This window comes from Phaenicophaeus curvirostris, chromosome 1, assembly GCF_032191515.1.
Source record: "Phaenicophaeus curvirostris isolate KB17595 chromosome 1, BPBGC_Pcur_1.0, whole genome shotgun sequence".
Classification (NCBI taxonomy): domain Eukaryota; kingdom Metazoa; phylum Chordata; class Aves; order Cuculiformes; family Cuculidae; genus Phaenicophaeus; species Phaenicophaeus curvirostris.
In genome coordinates this window covers 79,099,065-79,123,553 of record NC_091392.1, presented here as the reverse complement: position 1 = coordinate 79,123,553, position 24,489 = coordinate 79,099,065, and the positions used below count along the sequence as shown (strand labels likewise).

The 24,489-nt window shown below is 37.2% G+C and overlaps 1 protein-coding gene across 6 annotated transcripts in view; it reads left to right on the top strand.

Moving 5' to 3' along the window:
- Positions 1-1,219: 1,219 nt before the first annotated feature.
- Positions 1,220-24,489, top strand: part of CCDC91 (coiled-coil domain containing 91) — a 150,655-nt gene continuing 127,385 nt past the window's right edge. For 5 of the 6 annotated variants that reach the window (XM_069864538.1, XM_069864546.1, XM_069864529.1 and 2 more), the window contains exon 1: positions 1,220-1,236. The gene's annotated coding sequence lies outside the window, so the exon portion shown is untranslated. Of the gene's footprint in view, positions 1,237-1,449; positions 1,619-24,489 lie in introns of those variants that run through there. The other variant, XM_069864510.1, reaches the window with a different exon arrangement.

The window sequence follows — 24,489 nt, the reverse complement described above, 5'->3', positions numbered from 1 at the left end:
AGGGTTGGAACTGGATGACATTTAGGAACCATCCAACCCAAACCATTTGATGATTCCAAGATCCAGGTGCCGGCACCAGTCCGTGATTTCAGTGGTATTGGGTTTCCATGACCGGCCCAGTAAAGGTGGATAAGGTGCTCAGATGGCCAGGAAGCTGTGTGAGGATAACCAGTCACTCCCTGAGGCACCCATGGGATTGGTGCGCTGTGCCGGCGCGGCATTTCTGTGTCTGTGCCTCCCTCGCCCCTCTCCCCACCTCCCCATGCATGCTGACACATACAGGTGTGTGTACACACAGACACACACAAACATGCACAGACACACGCATACACCTGCATTTATGCACATGCACGCGCACACACACACATAAGCACACACAAACATGCATAAACCCGCATATACACCTGCACACTTGCACATATGCTCATGCACACATGCACTCACACACATGCAGACATCCCACGCACTTGCACACACACAGCACATGCAGACGCACACACATGCACAGATCCACCCCCCACGCATATATGCACATGCACACAGATGCACAGACACATGCACATACACATACATGTGTGAACACACACATACATGCACACACACGCACACTCACACACACATATACATGCAGACACCCCCCTGCATACCCACCCAAGCACAAGCGCACAACTTGCACACAAAGCACATGCAAACGCCCACACATATACGCACGTGCATATACACACGTGCATACACACCTGCACATACACCCAGATACGCATGCAGGCCCCCTCATGCAAAACGCACACACCTGCACACACGTGTAAGCATATGCAGACCCGCACACATGCACACCCCCATACACACCCGCACATGCATACAGATGCACCCTCACACCTGCACACCCACCACACGCACGCACACTCCACACACCCGCACACGTGGACACGCACACCCGCACAGGCACACGCACCATCACCCACCCACATCTGCACATGCAGACGCGCGCCCGCCCACGCGCCCACGCACACAGATGCACGTGCACACACACCGCACGCGCGCACAGACACGCGCACCCGCAGGCGCGCGCACCCGCACGGCCGCACGTACGCTCTCCCCTCCCCACCCCCCCCCGCCCAACCCGCAGGCGCGCACACACACTCACACGCACGGGCGCGCGGTGCCGGCCCCACGTGACTCGCGCGGTGCCGGTATGCGCGGGAGGGGTGGGGGAGCGCGCGCGCAATCCACATCCGGGTGAGGCGGCGCGCGTTGGACGGCGGTGGCGGCGGCCGCCGGGAGCGAGAGCCCCCTCGAAATTGACACATCGCATCCCGGCGGCGGGGCTGCGCGGAGAGCGGGGACGGGGAGGAGCCGCCGCCTTCTTTCTCGTCGTCCTCGTCCCACCCGCGCCGAAGGAGGCGGGCGCTGCCCCCCGGTGCGGGTGGCTGTCTCTGCCCGGCCTGCCGCTCTCCGGCTCCCGCAGCCTCCGCGTGTCCGTGTGCCGCGGTGGCTGCTCCAGGGACGTGTCCAAGAGTGGCTCCCAAAGTGGGTTTTAGGAATAGTTTAGAGGAACGACAGGAGGCTGCCTGCCCTGCACCACAACATTGATATTCCTGTCAACTGGAAGGAGAACCTTGTGAGTTGTTCTCTAGCCCAGAGGTTTGGAAATCTTGACGTTTCTGTGCCCATTTCGGCAGAGACATCTCTGCTCCTCCACTGAGGCCGAAGTGTGCGTGGCCATAAACATTGTCCAGAATCTTAAGCTGTGAGGAAATAGCCAGTGTGATTTTTCAGAAGGATCTGTGTGCTGATACCTGTTAGTACAAGAGGAGTGAGATGTTGAAGTATTTCTGAAAATCTATCTGAAAGAGGTGTCTAGATTTTCTATAAATCTGGTCTTATATATAACCTGTAAAAATATTTTGAGTCTTCTCATCAGTATAATAGGGTTGACTATATCCTCTTGATACTTAGCACCTGAGCTTAACCCTTGGCTCTGGGATGCTCCCTTGATGAACTCTCCCTGCAGTGTTGGTTCTTCTCAGCAGACTATAGTTCATCTTGTAAGCAGTTTTCCTTTCCTGTCTCAGCAGTTTTTTTTGCTTATCAACTACACGCTTGAATACATTTCTTGCCATCTTACTGGAGCAGTTAGGTAGTTTTTGTCTAAGTGCTTAAACACTTCTTTCTGTACACTCACTTAATTGTTTTTGTTCTCAGCACTTTCTGGCTGCTTTGTTTTCTCCTAGTCTTCAGATTTTTCTCTTCTGCATACATTTCTTAAAGTTAGGACTTTGTTCTGAGTGCTGCCATATCCATGGCTTGAATGTCTAAGTAACTTGGTGCTAGGGTTCTAGTACTTTGTTTTTCTTTAGGGATGTCACTTTCTCTGTCACTAATAGAGGAAGTAGAATGCTGTTTTCAGAGTTTGCAGAGTAAACAATATCCATTAACAAGGGCAGCAGCGAACTCTATGCTGGTAGGATTTGAAATAAAAAAAATCATAGCAGTGTTTAAACGGGTGTTAATCTGGATGCTTAATGAATAGTGGATAATCCCAGAGCCTTTTCCAGAACCTCCTAAAGAGATCCTTGAGAATCTGATGTGAATGTTTTTTACGCTGATTTGAAAGGAATATTTAAATACAGGAGACTAGGGGAGTAACTTATGTGCTGTGTGCTTCAACGCGTCTTTGTGAACAGCTTCAACAGAAATGCTTTCTGCTGTTAGTCTGGGACATCACAGCCTCCATATGCTGATTCCTTCTGTCTTAAAGATGATATGGCATTTTACTGTAGCTCATCTGAGGAGGTAGGTGGATTTTGTACACGCCAGATTGAGACAGTGGATGTTGAAATAGAGTCTGTCACCTTTGCATGTGTTTTTATCCAAACTTTTATTCTGACTATTGCTATTTTACAAAGTTGAAGGCTTCCTTCCAGTTTAATTATACCTAGACATAGGAATGATGGAAAAATGAGTGTACCTGGTGACACATTTGCATCTGTGGCGTTCATACATAAATCTCCACAAGGCTTTTCAGAAATATTGATCATTCAGTGCCTCACTAGAACTCTCAATGCAGTTTAAGTACTTTTGCATTTCGTTATGTGCTCCGTGGTTACTTTGTGCATGTCTTTGAACACTATGGACTGTTAGACCAGCTCCTTCGTGTTTTTTTTCCGAGTGACACAACTACTGCCAGAGCTTCGTGAAGAATATACGTTGTCTAGACAATGTTAGCTGTTTATGTGGTGTCAGGCTGACATTCTGATTGATGATAGCTACATAGACTTGTAGGTGCCAAAATGCAGTTATGCTATAATGCATATTTCTGGTCCAGAGGAACAATTGATTGCAATCTTAAGGGCAATAACTGGCATTCTCCAAATGTTTACAGAACTGCTAAGACATCTAAGTATGGTGTGTATCTGAGCAGTTGGCTTGATTCCTCCTGGCTTACTGCAAACCAACTCCCAGGAAAGCTTGCAGTACAAAATGGAAAAAAAGATTGTGTTATGATGGAAATAAGCTTTTTGTGAATTTTCAAATGTAAAGTTCTCAATACCTTCTTGCCCACATTCATTTGAGTCAATTCAGGTTCAGAAGGTGGTTGTTTCAGTCTTATGTATCTGTGTTTTGTAATCCCATGGTGTCCATTTGTGCAGTTTTTGATGCTTGAAAGCACTTACAGGAAAGTTCTTTCTGCTTATGTAAAACATTTTTGTTATAATAAGGAAGGAAAAATCTGTTTTTAAACCAATCTTGATACTTCTTCATCTATGTTATTTCTTTTGTATAGCATTTTTCCCTAGGACATTAGATGTTTCAGGCTGCAGGCAGTGTAAATTTAAAGTTATACAAACTAAATCTACTTTTAAGTGTATTGTAGGTGATAGGTTATCAAAAAAACATCATAGAATCATAGAATCACCAGGTTGGAAGAGACCCACCGGATCATCGAGTCCAACCATTCCTATCAAACACTAAACCATGCCCCTTAGCATCTCATCCACCCGTGCCTTAAACACCTCCAGGGAAGGTGAATCAACCACCTCCCTGGGCAGACCGTTCCAGTGCACAATGACCCTTTCTGTGAAAAATTTTTTCCTAATGTCGAGCCAAAATCTCCCCTGGCGGAGCTTGAGGCCATTCCCTCTTGTCCTGTCCCCTGTCACTTGGGAGAAGAGGCCAGCATCCTCCTCTCTACAATCTCCTTTCAGGTGGTTGTAGAGAGCAATGAGGTCTCCCCTAAGCCTCCTCTTCTCCAGGCTAAACAAATTGTTAGAAGGTGACTTTCATACACTGTATTTTAATATGTTACCTTTCACTACTTTGTTACTTTGATATAATTATTTATAAAAATAATAATGCATCAGAAATTCAAGGTGGGTTTTTTTTTCCATTTTGATTATCTCATGCTTCTAAAGACTTAAGATTTATGTGGAAATAACCCTTGTTTGTGTTAGTAAAAATAAATTTTTAAGTTGAATTTAGCTTTTCTGAAAAGTCCTATTGCAACTTTAATTTTCTTCTAACCCTTTGTGTCCCTTAAGCAGTGGTGCCCGCTCTTCAGACCTGATTCTCTAGAAGTAGTGCTATTTTTAGTGAAAGGAATTAAGTGATTTGTAATTTTCTTCACATAGAATAACATAGTATGTAGACTGTCTTAATGTACAGTAGGATTAATATTCTTTCTTCCTGAAGTTGTTGGTATTGACCAATGGGAAGGATTTTGCATTTCTGGCATAGCAGACTTTTTTTGCCTTTACATTGTTCAGCTGACAGATTTATTTTTGGAGTGACTGAAATGACGTCGGGGGGTTCTGTTCTCTCTTTTGGTGAAGCTGAGGCTTAAAAATTTAAATTCCATTACAGGGGAAGGTTGGAGAAGCAGAGTCATGTACCCATAGATTTCTTTTTAAGCAATCACAGAAGTATTTTTGAATTACAAGGATGTAAATGAAATTTATTACTTTACAAGTACTTGTTTAAGTGGTGATGGATATTCCTAAAGAGGTTTTTAGAGATGGCATTTTGATAGAATTCTGCAATTTTTCAGTAGCTGGATGTGGCATCTGTCTGCCTTAGTTTGTTGGCATTCACGAGGCTAATATTTCCTTTTGATCAAACTGTTACAGATTCTCTCTAGTAAAACTTCCAAGCCTTTGGAAGACAGCTAGAGGAATAGACGTAATATTTATAAAGGTGTTTTGGATCCTCAGAAAGAAAAATGTTTCTTGTGTCTGTATAATGCCTATATAAGAAAAGCAGTCTGCTATTTGTCATAAAAGTGATAATTCAGTCTTTTTATGTCTTTCAGAGGAGAATCTGGAAATGGCTTTAGTTTAAGTTGCTAATATCAGTTGATACAAAATATCTTTTGTTATATTTGCGCAAAGTTCTAAGTTTTAGTTTTAAGAAGATCAGGAATGTCCAAAGTATAGTGCTAACTTAATAAAACAAAGATCTAAAGGCAGTTTATGGAATACTGATTTTAAAAACCTCCACTTACTGAAACTGATACAGGATTAAATTCCAATTTTTAAGTTTCCCACTGGCAACTCTTATAGTAGTTACAGAAGGTAAAGTTTTCACTTACTCAGCACTTTTCTTGACAAAGAACCAGATTTTTATGTTTTAGCTAATTTTTGTGAATCTCCGTATCATATAACATATGGCATTATAATACACTAATATTAATTAGTCAGAGAAGTTTTGAGGTGCAGTGAAACATAAGTCATGTCTTGTCCAATTCTTCCACCTTTAGAATCTAGGAACGTTGCTTCTCTTGTTTTAATGCAGTTCTTCTGGAAAAGGTGGTAAGGTTTTTGTGCACATACATAAACTAATTTTATGTGACTATGCAACAATAATGGTTAGGGCTTTTTGTTTGTTTGTTTCAGGAGAACAAAAAGCAGTTGGTACTGATGATTAGATAGCTTGTAGTCTGTTGAGTAGAGTTGGAAACTGGCACTAAGGGCTGACAGTATTTTTTCTTTGGAAACAAAAGGTATAGGATGTGGTAATGGCAAACTTAGTTTGTGGTACAGAACATTCAAACCCTAATTCTTCCAGTTAAAAAATGGGTTATTTCAAGGCTGTAGCCCTGAGTCTTATTACTAGACCTGTTCCTTTTCCTTCAATGGACTTAACAAATCACATTAAATGCCATTTTACTTCTGTAAAAGCAGTTTATGGTGGCATTATCACAGAGAATATCAGTGTTAAAGTGTGCTTGTTGGTTGTGTTTCAGTTTGCGTGTACGCTGAAGAATTGTACACTCCTCATGAAGTATCTCTTTCTTAAGAGCTGTTGTGTGCAAACACAGCTATGCCAAGGCATTATAGACTTTTGATTTGAATAGAAGCAGAAAAATAAGACAATTTAAGTCATCTGTTTCAAGTGATTATAATGAAAATGTAATGAAAATTTCATACTTACTTCAGTATAAATATTGTGAGCTGGAAGGCATGTCCTGTGTGGAGCAGCCTAGAGCTCTTGATTTGTCTAGTTTGGAGAAAAGGAGTCTGAGGGGTGATCTCATTGCTTTCTGCAGCTTCCTAAGGAGGGGAAGTAAAGAGTGAGCGACAGAATGTGTGGGAATGGTTCAAAACTGCATCGGGGAGGTTTAGAGTGGATGTTAGGAAGCATTTCATTACCAAGAGGGTAATGGAATTTGCATTTAACAGTCTGTGGAGATAGGAGAAAGTATTAGCAGGATCATGTTTTCATTGTGTTTGTGCAAGTCCTGTTCTGAAAATAAAGGGGCTCGAGTCTTTCTAATTTGTTTTGCTTCCCAAGTTGATTATTTTTTTATTTCTGATGCTCATTGAGGTTTTATAATATGGTGGTGATGAAGATGTTCTCAGTATTTAAAATGAGATATATATGTATACTCTCAGCAGTAACATTTACCTGCTTTCTTATGGAACAGAATGAAAGAATTTGTATATGAGTTTAATACATTTATTGTATTCAGAAGTGAGAACAGGTTGTAATATAATTTATAATTAAGATTTCCAGATTGGATTGTATCAGTTGTTGAGACACGTCTTTATCTTCTTTAGTATACTTTTTGCCTAGTTTGGTACAGCAGTCCTTGTTTGGAATGCATGGATTTCAGAACGGCAGTGTTTTTAGCTGAGATCTTTGAAAGTTAATTTTGATTACTTTTCCACATTAGATTTGTGACTACTATGTGAGCAGTACTAAGAAAATGGAAAGAGTTTGATCTGTGATGTGGTTGGAGCTTATGGGCAATGACAGTCCTGTTTTAAAAAAATATCTTTCATATGGTAGGTGAAACTTTCTGTGCTTCGCTTTTAGAGGAGTTACAGTCTGACTTTTGAGGGAAGTGTTTGCTAAGGTAGGAATGACTTTAGATAATGTATTCATTGCTGAAGGCTTCCCTTTTTTTTTTTTGTTTTTGTTTTAAGGCAAATTCTGTAAGACAATGAACTTATGGTTTCTTATTAAAAAGAAAGGCAAGACAGACTGCATGCATTCTGTTTTGTTATCAGAAACCCTTGGTTCTTATTTGGTGTCCGAAGTTTCCTAACAGTGTTGCAGCTTATTTGTTTTCTACTAAAAATGTTCAGAATTACATTCTCTAGGAGTTGAGGGTAGGGCAAATCGGAATGCCTTGGGGACATAGTGATGGGGTCCAGAATCAATCACTTCAAAATCAGTCATCCAAATTCAGTCCAGTTGATTAGTAGGCAAATTATTGTGTGTAAAATGAGCTATGGAGTTGTCTAGGTCATACACACTGGCTTGGTCAGTATCTGTAAGATGAGTTTCAGGACTCGCTGTTCAGTGTTCTTTACTTTTGAGTTGAGTTGTTTTAGTTGGGGGGGGGGCAGCAGTGTTTGAAGTAGTCATTTCCTTATGGCCATGTTGTGGGAGTTGGGTACATGATTATTTGGGCAGATGTGATATAGCAGCTAGGACTAAGATTGTTTTTTTACTGTCTTTTTGTGTATATTTTTGATGAAGAACTCCAGGCACACCTGATGTAAGACAGCAACTAAACCTGCTGACAAAGAAAAGAGCGATTTCTGAATGATTTTTTTTCAGTAAGATAAAGATCATGTGTCCTCAAACATCTTAAGCTAAGAGGTAAGGGGAAAAAATACACTGCATAGCCTTCTCTAATTAGAGAAAACTGTGAGGACAGTTGATGCCCCTTTGAAAGGTGTTTTATTCCTTTTACTCTTTAACCATCAGCAAATTTCAGTTTTAGTTCATGATGGCTTCTCTCTTGACCCAATTGCAAAAAGTGAACCTAGCCCTGAAAGCAAGAAATAAACAAATAAAATCCCTTCACCTGAGAAGCAAAAGCTAACAACCCATTGCAGCAACTTCATAAACAATTTGAACTAAATACATGAGCTTATGAAGGCATTCTCTGTGGCAGTGTGTTACAAGCCTTAAAATTAGAATTTCATCAGTAATAGTTTGTCTCATTCCCTGAGGTTTATATTCAATTGAAATAATTCAAGGTAAACCAGTCTTTGTTCCATTCATACATTGGTTAGATTTCTGTTTTCCACTGGGGTGTAAAGTCAGGTGAAAAGGAGGTGATAGAAAACCACTCTGATCTTCTGGGTATGGTTTTAGCTATAACGGGTGAAAAGTAGGGAGCTAAATACATTGAGTGATAATAGGCCTGTTAGGAAAAGAAAACAAAACTGCCTGTGGGTGAAATAAGTAACTATTGACCTAAGCTGAAAGGGGGAAAGGAAGGACATTAACCACTTTTTTTTTTTTTTTTAATCTAACACACTCATTTACACATTATGTTTCTTCGCAGCAATTTTCTGATGGTGTCTGCAAGGGAGTGGCAGTGCTTTTTGATAATGTGTCTATGCAACGTTAGTGTATTGTCCATGCTATGTTAGTGTATTGTTTGTTGTGTTGCTGGGCTGCTGTTGAGGCTGGACAGAGGATGCTGGTCAACACAGTATTACTGCTGCAGTTACAACTTTTTTTCCTGATGTTCTCCAAAAGGTTAGTCCAAGGAGCAAGCTTTTTTTATTTTTAGGTCTGTGTAGTCAGGCTGAATATGAGGGTATTATTTTTAGTCTCCTTGCCCTTGCAGTAGAGGGAAGTTGTAAGTGATTGCTGATTTAATAAGTTTCTGGTTGTGATGGTATCTGCAAAGTATGAGCTGTGAAGAACAGTATAACTAGTTTAAGTTGCTGTGTATCATGCTTTATCATCTGCTTCCTACAGGTGTATATATCTGAGTGTAGTCCATTGAAAGGCACATGACAGCTGTGCCATGCTACAAGAAGTGTAGCTGGTATATAACAGAATCTGTTACTGAGCATTACATAAAGTTTTTAGGTGTTGAAGAGATGAATAATTCTGATTATGTTTGCTAGAAGACATTCCTTGGTATAATAGTTGGTGAAACTTCTATTCAGAGTGCTGTCTAGGTCAGAGAAGTAATTGAATTTTGGTTTTATGGAAGTTACCTGTGAGAATAAGTGTATGTGAGAGAGTAGGTGATAATGGATGACACTGATTAATTGAGCTAGGCTGCAGGTGAGATTTGAAGATTCAAAATACAAAGCTTCCAAAGGTTTGGAAATGACTTTGTGATGATAGGTTGTTGGAGGTACTTGGGGGACCAAACAAATTTGAACTTTACATACTTATTCATTGCTAGTCAGTTCTCTTCCAGGCCAATAATAAGGTGGCTTTTTATACAAAAGAAAATAGCACTGGCTGTGCTTTTCTGAGAAACTTCTGAGTTAATTTGCACCTAGGCTGTGTCATGGATGTGGCAGGGAGTCCTTAGCTCAGTTGGCAGTGGTAATGGTGAACTTAGATTGAGGTACAAAACTGCTAAACCAAAACTGAAGTGCTTTGAATATTGATTTAAAGTCCATACTAACCATATACTTTTGAAATAGTCTGTATGTCTTTGTAAATATGTATATATGCCCTTGACAAGTAAAGACAACTGCTAAAGGCAGTCTTGAGCCACGCCTCTTCTGCTTTCCTTTAGAGGTCCCGTTGACTAGCTTATTTTCAATAGTTTCAAAGCCAAAGTATTCGGCAGGCTGCTTACATGCTGTGCTTGATATTGATTGTATTTACTTTAGTTTTTGCTACAATGTAATTTCTTACGCAGAATTGATTGTTTAGTAAATAAGAAGGTGGTGTTGAGCCATGCTGCCAACACAGGAGTCTGCTTTTAATCCAAAGAATTATTTGGCTGTATATCAGTTTAAAACACAATAAATTGTAAGGAGAAAAATAGGAAGGAACTGTTTTAAGGTATTTTAGTTATAGCTGAAGTCTTCATACAATGGGGACACCAATAAGTACATGTTATTGTAATTAGGAAAATATTGATTGGAGTTTGATGTGTTTAAAACCTGTAATTTAGTACTATGAAATGATTTTGTTGCTTACAGTGGTTTCTGTACATGCTCTAGAAGTTCTGTTAGCTTGTGAATAAATAAGTATGCTAACTAACTGTTAAATATACTAAACAATGTACTAAAAAATAAGTTCATTCTGTGTCTCCCTAAGGTTTTTGAATAAAGTAAATGTTGCCAAAACTTGGTCTTGTAGTTCTTTACAGTTGAATTTTTCCTCATTAAATAATTTGCCAGAACACCCTGCTAGAACGGATTTTGTTTATCTTGAGGTGGGTCTTGATGGGAAGATTGGAATTGCATTACTTTGAATCTGTTTTAGTATCCTTTTTTGTTAATTAATTTCACTTAAATATCTTCGATTTATCACAGAACATAGGCCAGTGTTTTTTTTTTATTCTTATTTCTAAGGAAAAGACACCCGCAGTCAACTTATTTTCACTAGGCTTACCCGTTTTTTCAAGACTTCAACAACACTGCTGTGTGTTGCAGTTCTTGAGTTTAGCGTGTGCATAGATAGAAATTAACTGGGAATTCTGTCTGTGAGGGTTACAGTTCAGTGTAGTTTTAGATGGAAGCCAAAATATTTTAGGTTACACTTGTCAGTTAAGCTTTTAAAGGTACTTTCCATGGGGTGCAACTTCTGAAGTAATGCAGAGTGTTCCAATTAGTTTGGAAGCTGCTGGAGGAAAAATCACTATCTTGGCCTGATAAGCTGGAGAAAAGTTGTACTCTAGTTTCAAGTGCTGGTACTCAGTGAAGTCTTGTGGCCTGTGACATGTTCTGCTGGTGGGTTTTCAAGTATTTCTCATTTCTATGTTACGTCCGAAAATTTTAAGCATTTTGGTTTTTGGTTTTTTTCCTTTTGTTTTGTGGATGAGTTCTTGCACACTTGATTAGCAGTGATGCATAGTAACTTTGTAAAGTGACTGTGGAAGGGGTCTGAGAAACTAGATTAAAAAATATTTTTATTTAAAAGATACAGTTTACTTAAAAGTTATTCATACAGGAATCTAATAATAATTACTGTGTGATTAATGTTGAATTGAGATATTGCTACTCCAGGATCAGATTAATTTTATGATTAAAAGGTAAAAGTAGTTTCTATTTTAGGACTTCCACAAATATTTTTTTTCTAGTGAATGAATGCTTCAGAAGTGTGATACAACTGTCTAACTTTATTGATGTTGAATATACCTAATATTTGGTAGCGTTATCCTTACGAATACATGCATGAACTTCTTTTAATGTTTATAAAGAGGCCTAACTTGTCCCTTGTTGGCATTGAAAGAGCAATATTGGTTAAAGAACCGCATTTTCTTTAGAAGGTGAAGGAACAGAAATTAACGTGTTTGAAAATTTCAAAAATAGAGGCAAATTATGTTTGGAAACTATTATATCTAAATTGACTGTGTGCCCTGAAGACTTTGGTATGCATGGATCCTTTTTGTTTTACTATCTGAAAATAAGTGTGCGCTCTTTGTCTCTTTATGTATATATGTATACACACACATACATATGTATGTTGCCCCAGTGGTACATAGAGTTGAACAATGCTGTTGGTTTGGGTTTGTTTGTTAGTTTTTGGATTTTTAATTATAGAAAGCAGAAAATAGGTTATTGTGATGTATACTGTATTAAAGACGTGTTTTAGCAAAATGAATGCATATCAAATTTTAGTAAAGAATACTGAGTAGCAAGAGTGCTCAAAAAGTTATAAAAAAATTAAGTGGCTTTTTATTACTGCTGATATACATGCTATGTGTAAAACAGACTCAGTAATGAAGTGATTAATTTTCTAACATACCTGAATTATTTTTCATAAAAAAGTTGTAAAAACATAACACAATTTTATTTAGAATAATTGTTTTCACGTAGCAGCTATGCTTAGGTTGTTCAGATTTGCTCAAAGTTTAAAATACACTGTGATCTGATTACAGTGTCTAGTTTAAAAGCCTAAATAATAAATAAGATTTTTTATTCTTCAAAGTTGAAAATATGTTTAATTATAAGTCAACATTGATTGCATGGAAAAATGCGCACATCTGTATGTAACCTGATTAAACTAGAAGTTGCTATGGGTCATCTGGAATTAGTGAAATTGATAGCTGGTTGTACATGTTTTCCTGCAAGGGCTACTGTATAGTTCTTGTTTCTTAATCCAGTACTGGTTCCTTCATTAGATGGGAACTATAGAACCACAAGTTAAATAAAAAGGGAGAGAAGGGTCAAAGACGACCAAATGTTTGCATACTTTTTAGTTACAGTCCTCTGGCCGACTGCACCTCCCGTTCAATATCCTGGTTACATTTAGCCAGACTGTGTTCGGGGCTGCTGCCATTAAATACACTAGACTTGAATTTCCTAAAATTTCAGTTAGAAAGAGGATTTTCTTTGGTCTTACGTAGTCTTATGATCGTAATTTTCCATACAGGTTGTGCACTCAGCAATATTTGTCCTTGGAAAATAGTCATTTGATTATAGAAGTAGCTAGCTTAACATACTACTCATCATGAGTAAAGAAAATCAAGTTGTCATTTTTCTGTTAGTATTTTTTTAACAATCTGATATTTTTGAAAATTACTGGATTAGGTGAAGTTGTCATAGAATCATAGAATCATAGAATAACCAGGTTGGAAGAGACCCACCGGATCATCGAGTCCAACCATTCCTATCAAACACTAAACCATGCCCCTCAGCACCTCGTCCACCCATGCCTGAAACACCTCCAGGGAAGGTGAATCAACCACCTCCCTGGACAGCCTGTTTTAGTGCCCAGTGACCCTTTCTGTGAAGAATTTTTTCCTAATGTCCAGCCTAATTCTCATAATTTTTTTTCTTAAAGTCTCTACAGAAAATTATAGTAATTACCTGAAACTTTTAATTGTTAAATGCGTGGAGTTTTTTGTTATTATTGAGTGTAAGCATAGGGTATTAATTGTTATCGTTCAAACATTCAGGCTTTTTCTTGCTGACTTTAGTCAAGCAAAATATGTCTTCGTTGGGAATTTTGCTGACTAAAGACTATGTAATTGTCCAGTAATTAATGTAGTTAAAAGATATCAATCTACACATAGTTTACTCTTTGTAACTTGAATGTTTTGCCTGTTTTCTCAGCATTGCCAGAAGGGATCACTTCTGCATAGTAATTTTTGGATAAATTTCAGTAGTTCACTTTGAACAGTGCCAGTTTCAAAAGCTGCTCAACTCTGTGAATATATAAAGTCCTTGTTAATTTAAATAATTCCATGAATTTTTAAGTATGTTATATACAAGTTCACTACAGTTTGTTATTAATTTGTTCGTGTATGTCTATTTTGCATGTACAGTAGTTTTATACTTTAGGATGAATATGTTAGGCATGCATTTATTTCCAGTCTAACAAAGGTCTTGGATGATATACAAAATTGTGATTTAAAATAAGTTACGTGAGAGAAAGAACAGTTATTTCCATTAGACTGGGAAGATGAGCATTTTGTATTTGGCACAGTCTGTGATGAGTGGAGGCCTGCCTGCATGTGTTGCCTGTACTTCATAAACTTTGTGCATCCTATTTATTCTATCTACATCTTAGCTGTGAGACAATGTATACTTTATGAATTACCTGTTTTTCATGTCTGTTTATGCTAGTGTAATATGGGGGTGGATATCCTTATTCCTCTAATACCACATTGCCATCCATGTAAAGGGAAGTGCTGCAGTAGGTAGGGGCATCCTGAAAGTGATCAAGGTCTGCTTGGTGGCATAGCAGAATGTCTTTTTTTTTTCTGCTGTTTCTGGAAGGATCTGCTCCTTGTGTTATGATGATATTTTAGCTGCTAATAGAATTGAGAAGTTGTACAGATCTGGAAAAGAAAGTAATTGGGTTTGTGCTTCTATGGTATGCCTGGCATGCTCCCTGCCTAGCTTTGTAGGCTAGCTAGGGAAGAGACAAATTCAATGGATTATAGAATGGATGGGGAATTTGGCTGGTATCTTGTTGTCTTTTCATTTGTTTGTTTGGGGGTAGGGGAAGTTTAACTCCTTTTGAATGAGAAATAATTTTTGCTTAATTTTTGACTAATGAGTAATATTCTTGATACTAATGGCCACATCATGTACTTGGTACTTAGTACTTGTATGTTCTGGTGAATTGCTGGATATGGGACCTCTTAGAAAATATCCTTCTTTTTCTGAAATGGGATGGGTAGTGCCTACCCATCTTTCTCAAATGCTTTGGAACTAGAGGAGAAGAGCATTCTAGAAATGTGTAGTAGGTATAAAGAATCAACTTTTAGAAAGAAACTATTTTAAAGCATTGTCTTCTGATTGAAAAGAGAAGGACTGAAGTGTTGAGCCCTAATTCCATTTTCGTTCTGGCCTGGTCTGTGGTATCTGCCCCCGGCTTCCTCCTCATATTACAAAGGCATCAATGGCAATCAACCTTTTCCTTGAGAAGTAAATGTATTTTTCTTGATTGCAACAGAGAACATACAATTATGATAATATCCATTTGGTCAAAGGTCATGTGATGAAAGTGTTGTGTTACATGCTTAGGAGTAGACCAAAAATCAAGAAAAAGGAAAGATAATGTACACAGACATTTTGGCAGCAATCTTTTCTGTTGGAAAGCAAATCAGCTTTTTTGTTCAAGGATTGGGAGTTGGACAATGGGAAATTTTTCCAGTTTGATTCATAAGTCATATGAAAACGAATTTAAAATGACATCTTGAGTTACTTCTCCATGAATGGAAACTTCTGTTTAAGAGAGAATGAAAAAATCAAATTCATCTGCCTTGTGTGTGAACAGAAAGTCAAATCTTCTTTTCAAGTATCAGTAAAGGGAGGAAAGGGTATAATGATAATACGTTCTTTCTGTGTGGGAAGGAGTAATGCTTGGTCATTTCCGCTTATAAGCAGTATATTCAGAGCTTGCAGAGCAAAGGATTATTTTTTTTTTTAAAATGACCAGTGATGTTTTAGTTCAGTGTTTGGATTAAACTTTCACAGAACCTGAATTACCAGTAAGTAGTCAAGGAAGAGTGGGGGGAGAATATTATTAGATTTAATTAAGGTGTTCTGTTTCAAGACCAGTAACCGAGGCACGTAAAATGACTAAGACTTGAAAATCTCAGGCATTGTTTTTATTCTTTTTGATAGTATTTCATGTCAGAGAAATAGATTTATATCTTCTTCGTTCCAGGGTTTCAGTGAAGCAGAGGTGGAGTTCTATGATTGGAAAAGAGAGTCTTACCATCTGTTAGGAGACATAGAGTAATAATAAAGGAATCCCTTTTATTTTTATTTAGCATAATTGGTATTAAATTCTGTTTTGCATTTTGGAGTTCCCATGTGCTAGTGATTTTTTTTTTTTGAGGGAATTCATCGTACCTGTCAGTTTCTCTTATCAGAAAGTTAGAGTAACGCTCTGTAAATTCTGACATTTTACAGGTTTTGCATATGTCTATACACAAGCTAAAGGAAAACAATATTCTTTTCATAATGTTTAAATATCAAGTTTACTGAACATCCCTTATATTTAGACCTTTACTATTTTATTTTATTTTGTAATTAAGAGAAAAGGCCTCATTTTAACTCCTTACCAAGGTAATCTATTGATTTCTTTAAAGCTTTTTTTTTTTGTTGTTGCCTGAAAGACGTTTTTCAGGTGAAAGTAGTTTTGATTTTTGGAATTAGTGATTAAGCACCAGGTTTTCATAGGGAGTATGTCATGCTAAAAATCTAGTATTATCCTGTTTCTTGGGCTTTTGGATTTTTTTTCCTATGAATGCTGTATCCTTTATTAATATGTAAGGGCTTGTGCGCTCTTCTGTTAGTACTAATAACATTTATTTGTACAAGTTACTACACATCCATATAAGCTTATATTCAAAGACTTACGTTTTGTTTGACATGTTATATTTAACTGTGGGGTGAAGAGTCCACAGCATCTGTGGGCAGCCTGTTCCAATGTCTGGTTGGAATTTTCGCTCTTCTGACTTCTGTCCTGTAGGTCTTGTCCTAACTCTGGAAGCAATCTGGCCCTGTCTTTTAGAGGATTGTGTCAAATTTTATGGTCTCTAGTACAATAAGAATCCTTTAAATATGAGGGGGTTTAGCCTACCTTGGTCACTTTTGCTTATGCATTTGCATGACTGTTGGTATCTCATCTTTGTAACCTAGTTAGCAGATGACAAGTCATGCTTTTCTTAACTTTTTTAATAGCATTTCAGACATTTTTACTCTTATTAGTTAGTACTTTTCAGATGAGGATGTGACCTGTAAGTAGTATTTTATTCTAGTTTCTTTAATAGTGACTATACCCAGCTAAAGAGATTTGGTTTATGATTTTATTCAGTTGTTGAAAATTTTGCCATGCTTACCTATAAAAGGTATAATTATTGGTGTTTAATTGTATCCTGTGGTTTGTTGTTCTTCTAGAAATGCTTTTTTAAACAGAATTTGAAAAGGCAGTTATAGAAGTCTTGCAGATAGCATAAGATGTTTTAGTTCCATGAAACAGATACAAATGCTTTGGCTTTTGCTGCTACTGTTCTATTACATCCAGCACTGTTACATGTAGGTAGTGTTATTTTAAAATTAACTTGGGACACTAAGTATGAAATATCATATCATAGGATAAAGATTCTTACATGGTTCTTACATGATTTTCTCTTTCAAGGGGTGTCTCCTGAGAAAAGAACTAAGTTGTAAAATATTTATTATTGCTTGTTTTAGGTTTATTTTTGCTGTGTTAGTTTTTGGGGTTTTTTTAATTTCTTAAATTCACTTTAGGAATTGTTAGACAAGTTAGCTATTGACATTCATTTTCTGCTTTGTGCAAATCAGTCCCTGACTTTATTGTCACATTCCTTAGTGTGCTGTTCGCATCTGTTAGCATTGAAACCTTCAGGAGACTCCTCAGAATAAATGGATAAATTGATAAATGAGAAAGGTAAATAGTAAAAGAAAATTACCTGCACAGCTGCTCTAGTGCTTGACTGCTGTCACCTTGCTAGACTGGAGTCTCAGTCCTTGCAGATATTTTAAACTTGACTGTATGTGGCCTTAAAGATCCAGATATGGTGCCTGAGGTGACCTTGCCTTCTGGTAGCATTGTATCAGGTGTCCTACCGAGATGCTTCTTGAACTAAATTTATTCTGTAATTCCTTGAGTATATTCAATTGTGTTGTTTTGCTCGGGCTTTGGAAAAGAATTGCTTACGAGGGGCCAGGCTCACATTTTTCTGACAGTTGAATCAAGTATGATATAAGCAACTACTACTGTCAAATTGGTGATGTTTTGTATCCATTTGCCTTTTTTCTTTTCTTTTTATTGAAAAGGTATTTTATTTAGTAAGTAAATAGTGGCATTGAAATGAACCTACCTTACTTCCCAGGAGAAGATTGCTGTGATGTGATCTGTGTTGCCATCTTTTTCCCCATAACCTTGAAGTCTCTTCCTTTAATATGTGATTGGGCATGCTTTTTTGCTGTATGCTCAAATACAGGTGCTACGTGCCATATTATTGTGCCATTCATTATGGGAACTGATATGCGTATTGCTTTGTGGTGGCTGGGATTTCCTGCTCATCCTATTATATGACCGAATGCACACTGTAACATGATGTAGAATGTTAGCATTTTGATGATGCTCAGTTTTGGCTGTCATGACAGGGGTAGGGCATACAGGGGTGGTATTGTGTGTTTGGTTAAAAGATAAAAGTGCAGTTGTTTGAGTAAAGAAGTGAAATGCTAATATATAAGTATCAGCCTCGTATCTTACATGTTGCAGGTTCTCAGTACCCTGATCTAACCACCTTCAACAACTAATGCAGACAGACTTAAACTTGAATAGCTGCAGTGATTTAGATGCTCTACTTCAAGAATAAAAAAAAGGCTTTCTTTTTCTGATGTAGCATGAGATCAAAGTTTGTATGTATATTAAGAGATATGGATGTGATATGCATTTGGCAATGGTTCGTGGTTCAAATAATATTAAATTATGTTTTCCAAAGTGCTTAATGTTTCTTTTTCTTTAAACTTTGAAGCAGTATTTCCCTTGTGATTAAAAATGACTTCAGAAACCCCAAAAATGACCCAAACTAAAGCTGAGAACCTTAAACCTCCCACCTTTCTAGAGGCAGAAAACTTCATTGAATTTCCAAATTTTTTCAGGCATTTCATTACCTGAAATGACAGAAGGCTTGTATATCTGTTTTTTTTCATAAAAGGTCTTCCTAGCGTTTACCTGTGGTTCTAGCTAGAAACCTTAAAGGTATCTCATTTAAAAAAATTATAGCTTATCCAAGATTTGTTCATGAGCAGACACCTGGAAGTAGCATACTACTTAATAGTTGAAGAATTTTGAATGTCTCTGAGGAAACAATTAGCCTAGTTTCTTTTTATATTATTTTATTTTTGGTGCAAACTCTTAATTTCTTAGGGAAGTCTAGTTAGTTTTGTTACTTTCAAGATTATTTTTTTTAAGATCATGTTTATCATAATTACTGATACAGTCTGGTTTGGCAAACTGGGTGACAGTCTGAAGTTTCCATCCAGTCTCATGTCCTTGTGGTCTTGTGATGTTAGCCCCTGCTCAATTGTATACTTTCCTTGTTAGATACAGATGATAAATGCTGAAAATATAATGCAGAATTTAGGAGCTGTTAAGAGCTTTCCCATTAAAAAATGATACACAATACTCCTTTTCTGTACCAAGAGTGTAAATTATGTTCACTTAATGGTTTATTATTTAATGAGTGTTGACTGTACTATCTTTGTGGGAAAATTTTGCATTCAATTTTATTGTGTAGTCAGATGCTTTAATAATAAAGTCTGTAGAAGCTTTTCATTGCACACAAGATAGTGCTGTGAGGCAAATTACAGAATTGGAAGTTAGAAAATTAACACTAAAAGGATTGAATTCTGCATTGATTTGAAGGATTGAGAATTACCACATCATATTGGTTAATTCTTTTGGAAGAAAACTGAAGAAAGATCACTGACATGTCAGTGCTTCATTACAGCTACCATTTTTAGAAGTTGTTACCTGACAGATAGGCTAGAAGAATTAGCCTTACTGCTAGGAGGTGAATTTGAATGCCTCCATCTCAAAAAAAAAAATAATTAATTTAATTTTAATTTTTGTTTTGATAGTGGTCTTTGGTAATGTTTATATTGTTTTTCAGACCACTTAAATCCTGGCCATAATAAATGAAAAGTATTCCTCTGCATATGGTCCAGGTATTATTAAACAGGTTACTTTGAGATCTCAGCACTAAAGCAGGAGTGAACTGAGAAATGTAAGGATTTGTTGGTTTTTTGTTGGGATTTTTTTCCGAAAATTTTACAGGTGCTCTAAAACTAATTTAGTTACCTTTATGCTGAACATTCATCTGGTTTTTGTTGGGATATGTATCCTTTGCGATACATGTATTTTGTAATAAAAAAAAATTCTAACCAATGACTTAGTAACTACTGTAAGTTGAGATGCCACATGCTTATCATGCAGCTGTAGTTTGTACAGATCAGGAGAAGTCACTATCAGCTGGATAAAAAGAAGAAAGTTTGTTCCTATTTTAAAATTGCTAAGAGGTGCATGGAGGTTTGGCAGAAGAGCCATGAGGAGTAGTGTATGTGGACTGGTTAGAACTTTGTGAAACAGAAGTTTATTATCTGTTCGGCACTTTTATCACAGAGGTATTGCCAGCATGTATGCTTTCTAAATGACTGGTTGGTTTTTTTTTTTGGCTTTATTTTATTTATTTTTTTATTAATCTCATACTTATCTTGGATAGGCTTTTTGGAGCCTGCAGCTTTGGCCAAAGATCTATTCTTCACATAATATGGTATAGTATGTCCAATGAAGAAAATGCTAATAAGTCTGTCCAGATTGAACACATTGAATGAGTCACTCAGTAAGCATAAATGTGTAAGTAAAACTGCTATGTTGTCATAGGTAGGAGTTAACCATGGACAGTGTTTGCCAGAAAAACAGATGCAGCAGCCCCACCCTTAGCCAACTCCATGCTTTCTGTTCTGATAAAACAAACAGCAGTATGCTCTATAAGTTTTCCCTTTAAAATGTACAAAATTCTGCAAGTAATTTAGCTACTTACTCAAAATTACAGGGCAACTAATGTATTGTCCCGTTGAATGTACCTGGCAAAATTAGTTGTCTTTATTGCTGAGCCAAATTTATTTGATTTATCAAGTAATAGATCAGGATTTGATTAATTTGAATTCTTACTGACTGGAGGTAGACTTCTAAGTGAATGAAGAACCCTGCTTGGGGTTTCTACCATTTTTGCCTTTTGGATATGAAAAATACCAGGATTTCTGGTGGGATAATAACATCCCTTTTCCTCCTAACAGTTGGAATGGGTAAAAGGGGCTTTTTTCCTAGCTTACATTTTTCAATCTTATTCCTTGTGAATGGTTCCTGATATTCCTGTATATAAAAACATGATTTGGGTATGTCTGTTAGGTAAGTGCATTTCACAGAATTCTCATGACCTATGTTAAGCTGATGGTCAGGCTTTGATGACTGCAATTTGTGTGGGAAGGCTTGCAGGCATCCCAGATATGCAAAGCTATTTGTGTTTGAATATTGATCATGCAGTGTTATCAGTTTTAGAGAAGGAAGTCTTGATGGACCTGATCTGAATGCAGGGTTGATCCTGCTTTGAGCAGGACTTCCAACTGGAATTCAGACCTGCTGGTCTGAATTCTGGCCTAAATTACTGTGTGATTTGATGACTACAAAATTGTTGATAAAATCTACTGAAAATGCAGTGTCTTCCTTATTTGTGATCCATGAAAACTTTCCTTCTTTTCACAAGGATGTGACTGGACAGCTTCTCTAGTCTTTTAGGACATGACTGTCTTGAGAACTGTAATGTTTTGGAAATAGCCTGGGCTGGATGACGTATGGTGTCTTTTCCAACCATAACTTCTATGAATCTGTAATTTTGAGGTTGGCTTCTTGTTGCCCAATTTTACAGTTACTTAATTCCAGTATGAGACATATTTTAAGAGACCACATTTAGTCATGGTAAGACTGTGTGGGTAGTTTCATTTTTTTTGGTGCTGTTTTTTAAATCCTTCTGTAGATTGTCAGCACTTAATGTGTTCTTTCCTATTCCGGTGCCACAAATAATGTTCCTAGTCTGCGAGGGAATAAAAGTCTGATTACCCATTTTGGAATCGATGATTGATTAAAAAATGCTACTCACAAAATTGTGCAGTTCTGTCTGAGATGTTAGGCTAGTTCTAGTGTACTAGAAATGCATTTCCATCACCAGAATAAGAGGTGGAATTGAGTAATTGTTTATTTGATCTTATTTTTAGCATTGTTAACTGATAACTTGATAGTGAATTATTCAAACAATCTAAATACGTGCACATGTATTTAGAGGGCTATGAAAGACTCCTAGCTAAAAATAGACTTGATTAATTTTCTTTCCAAACACTTCTTAAAACATTGGCGTGACTCTGTTCCCTTCTCCTTGCAGTAAGCACCATTTAATTCTCATGCAAGAGAATTCTCATCTTTTTTGGAAGGACATCTCCTAGTAAGAGCTCTTGCGCTAACAGTCTTTGAGGAGAACATCTCAGTCTTTGAGTTTAAGTGCCTCGTGACAGTGTCCCTCAAGACTTAATCCATGCTTTCTGTCCTAATTTGCCGCCTGTTAACTGTGATAGATGTCAAGTTTGTTAGTTTCATTCTGTGTGGGTTTTTTTGTTTTTAAACAGATCAGGGTTTCTTTTTGGTGGTCTAGAAACTTGGCTTTGTCTTTGAAAACAGAGGTGGGAGCATGTGTACGAGTATTTATTATACATATACAACTATCACACAGTCCTTCCTAGCTGGTTGACAGTCACTTAGCCCACAATTTCTGTGGGATCTCTGAAGAATTGAAATTGGAGCTGTTAGACCTAGAAACACCATTGATGCTACTTAGACTTGCTTGGGGTCTCTCTCTTTTATTGCATTTGGATGATAAATAATCCATAGATTAATCATGCTGTTAGAGCCAGGAAATGTCTGTGTTAGAATCTGTGGAGTATGGTAATCTTAGGTCAAAATAGTCTTGAGATCATTACCAGACTTATGAAGACTGTAAATGAAATGTAATTACAAAACTGATGCATTCAATAACATGTTGTTCTCCCCACTGTTTTTCTGCCCTACATCCTTCTTCTCTATCAAAAGTTATTGTTATTTTATGTATGCATAGATTCTTACAAATTTTCTTGTAGGGGTTTATGTTGCCTTCTAGAAATCCTCACTAGTATTTAACATTTTGCCTATAGAGGCTTCTGTCAGTGCCTTATGTCAGTGCTGCATTTGATGATAAAATATAATTAAATCACTTCTTAGAACATTATTTTTAATATTTTATAGATATTTTTGTTTACTCTTTGTTTTATTGTTTTTTTAAAGCCTCTCTATAGTATGCCTTTCCAAAATCGCTTTAATTACTGTTGCACTACTCTGAATTTGTTTTATTTTGTCTTTTTAAAGACAATGCTGAATATGGAATGTACTTTCTCCAGTTGAGACATAGCCAGTTCAGAGATGATGAGAATAATGTCTTGCTCATCAGGGAGAAAACCTGCTTTGGTCCTTTGAAGTTACTTTGGGTAGAGCCTGTAGGATCTGTTCATGTGATACGTAGTGTATAGGTAAAATACCTATTTGCCTTTCTCAAGCTGCTCTTCCTCCAGCTGATTGCTCTGATTGCTACTTGAGTGCTGCATTTTGAAGTATCTATGTAGATGACCAATCTGTTTCAGATGATGTTCAATAGTAGGTAGTGTGTATACATTGACATTCTCAGGTTTGTGCAATGCTGTCTGCTTCAGCAGTGGTGTTCTGTCTATACAACTTCCATTGCTATTATTTGTGTGTCAATGTGTTATTTTTTTGAGTTATGTATTAATGTTCTGAATGTTAGTGGAATGCATGAGTATTTGACTAGCATTGATGGGAACAGTACCCAGCTACCTTCTTTCTCTCTTAAAAAATAAAACAGCACAAACCCCAACCAACAGAAAACCAACAAAATCCTTAGCAGTCCTAAAAAGATATTTAGTCCTTATACCACATGCAAATATTGGACAATACTATTCTTTAATTTAACCGAATCTGTCTGCTTACACTGTGACAGTGGTGATTTAAACTGTGTTAATCAAGAAGAACTTGGAAATTAATATATTAAACTTTAGAAATTTCCTCCAAAACCTTTGAATTCTGTATTCAGAGTATTTTCACAATATTTCTCGGGCATGTAGTCTATTTTAACTGAAGTCAATTAACTCTACAAACATTTTGACACTCTATAAGACGTGAATGTTTTTTAGATTATCCTTCAGTCACATATCAGAATGATATATCTGTTTTTTTAAGTACTTAGACATGGCTATTCAGAGAACGGCATTGTGTCTTGAGTTACTTTCATTAGCTGAGTAAGTTATTCTGCATTTTTTTGAAAGGAACTGCAGTTTAACTATAAATATATCAAAATGCCACAGAATTCAGGGCTACAACTCAAAAATGCTGATCAGTTTGTAAAATCTAAATCAGTCCCTCCATGAAACCTAGGGAAGGACCTCTGTGGTAGCAGAAAACTTTCCAGAAATTCACCACAGTCTTTTTCTAAGTTGCAGATTGTGCTGATGTTGCCAGACAGCTAAGAAGAGATGAGAAAAGCAGGAAACCTTTTTTGGATTTAATCACAGTGCTGATTTGGAAAAGCAACTTAACAATGGAAAATATTTTTGTATTTTAAATCATAAATGCAACACTACAAGTAGAATGGTAGATTGTGATTGCATTAAAGTGGATCATCTCCATTACTGATGAAGAAAAAGAATCTTCATTTTAGAGTCCGATGGTCAGAAATCCAACTTCCTGGACTTACATATATATGCATACTAGGTTATTTGCTGTTTTCAGTACCATTTGTTGTGGTAGCAGGGTAGACTGCTATAGTTGAGACCAATAGATACAGCTTTAAAGTTCCATCTTTCTGTTTTCCTATCTTGGAAAGCTTTATATGCATTCTTATTTTCAAAAGGTATTCGACAAACTGATGTGCAGTGCTTGTAATTTCCCTTGAAGATACTA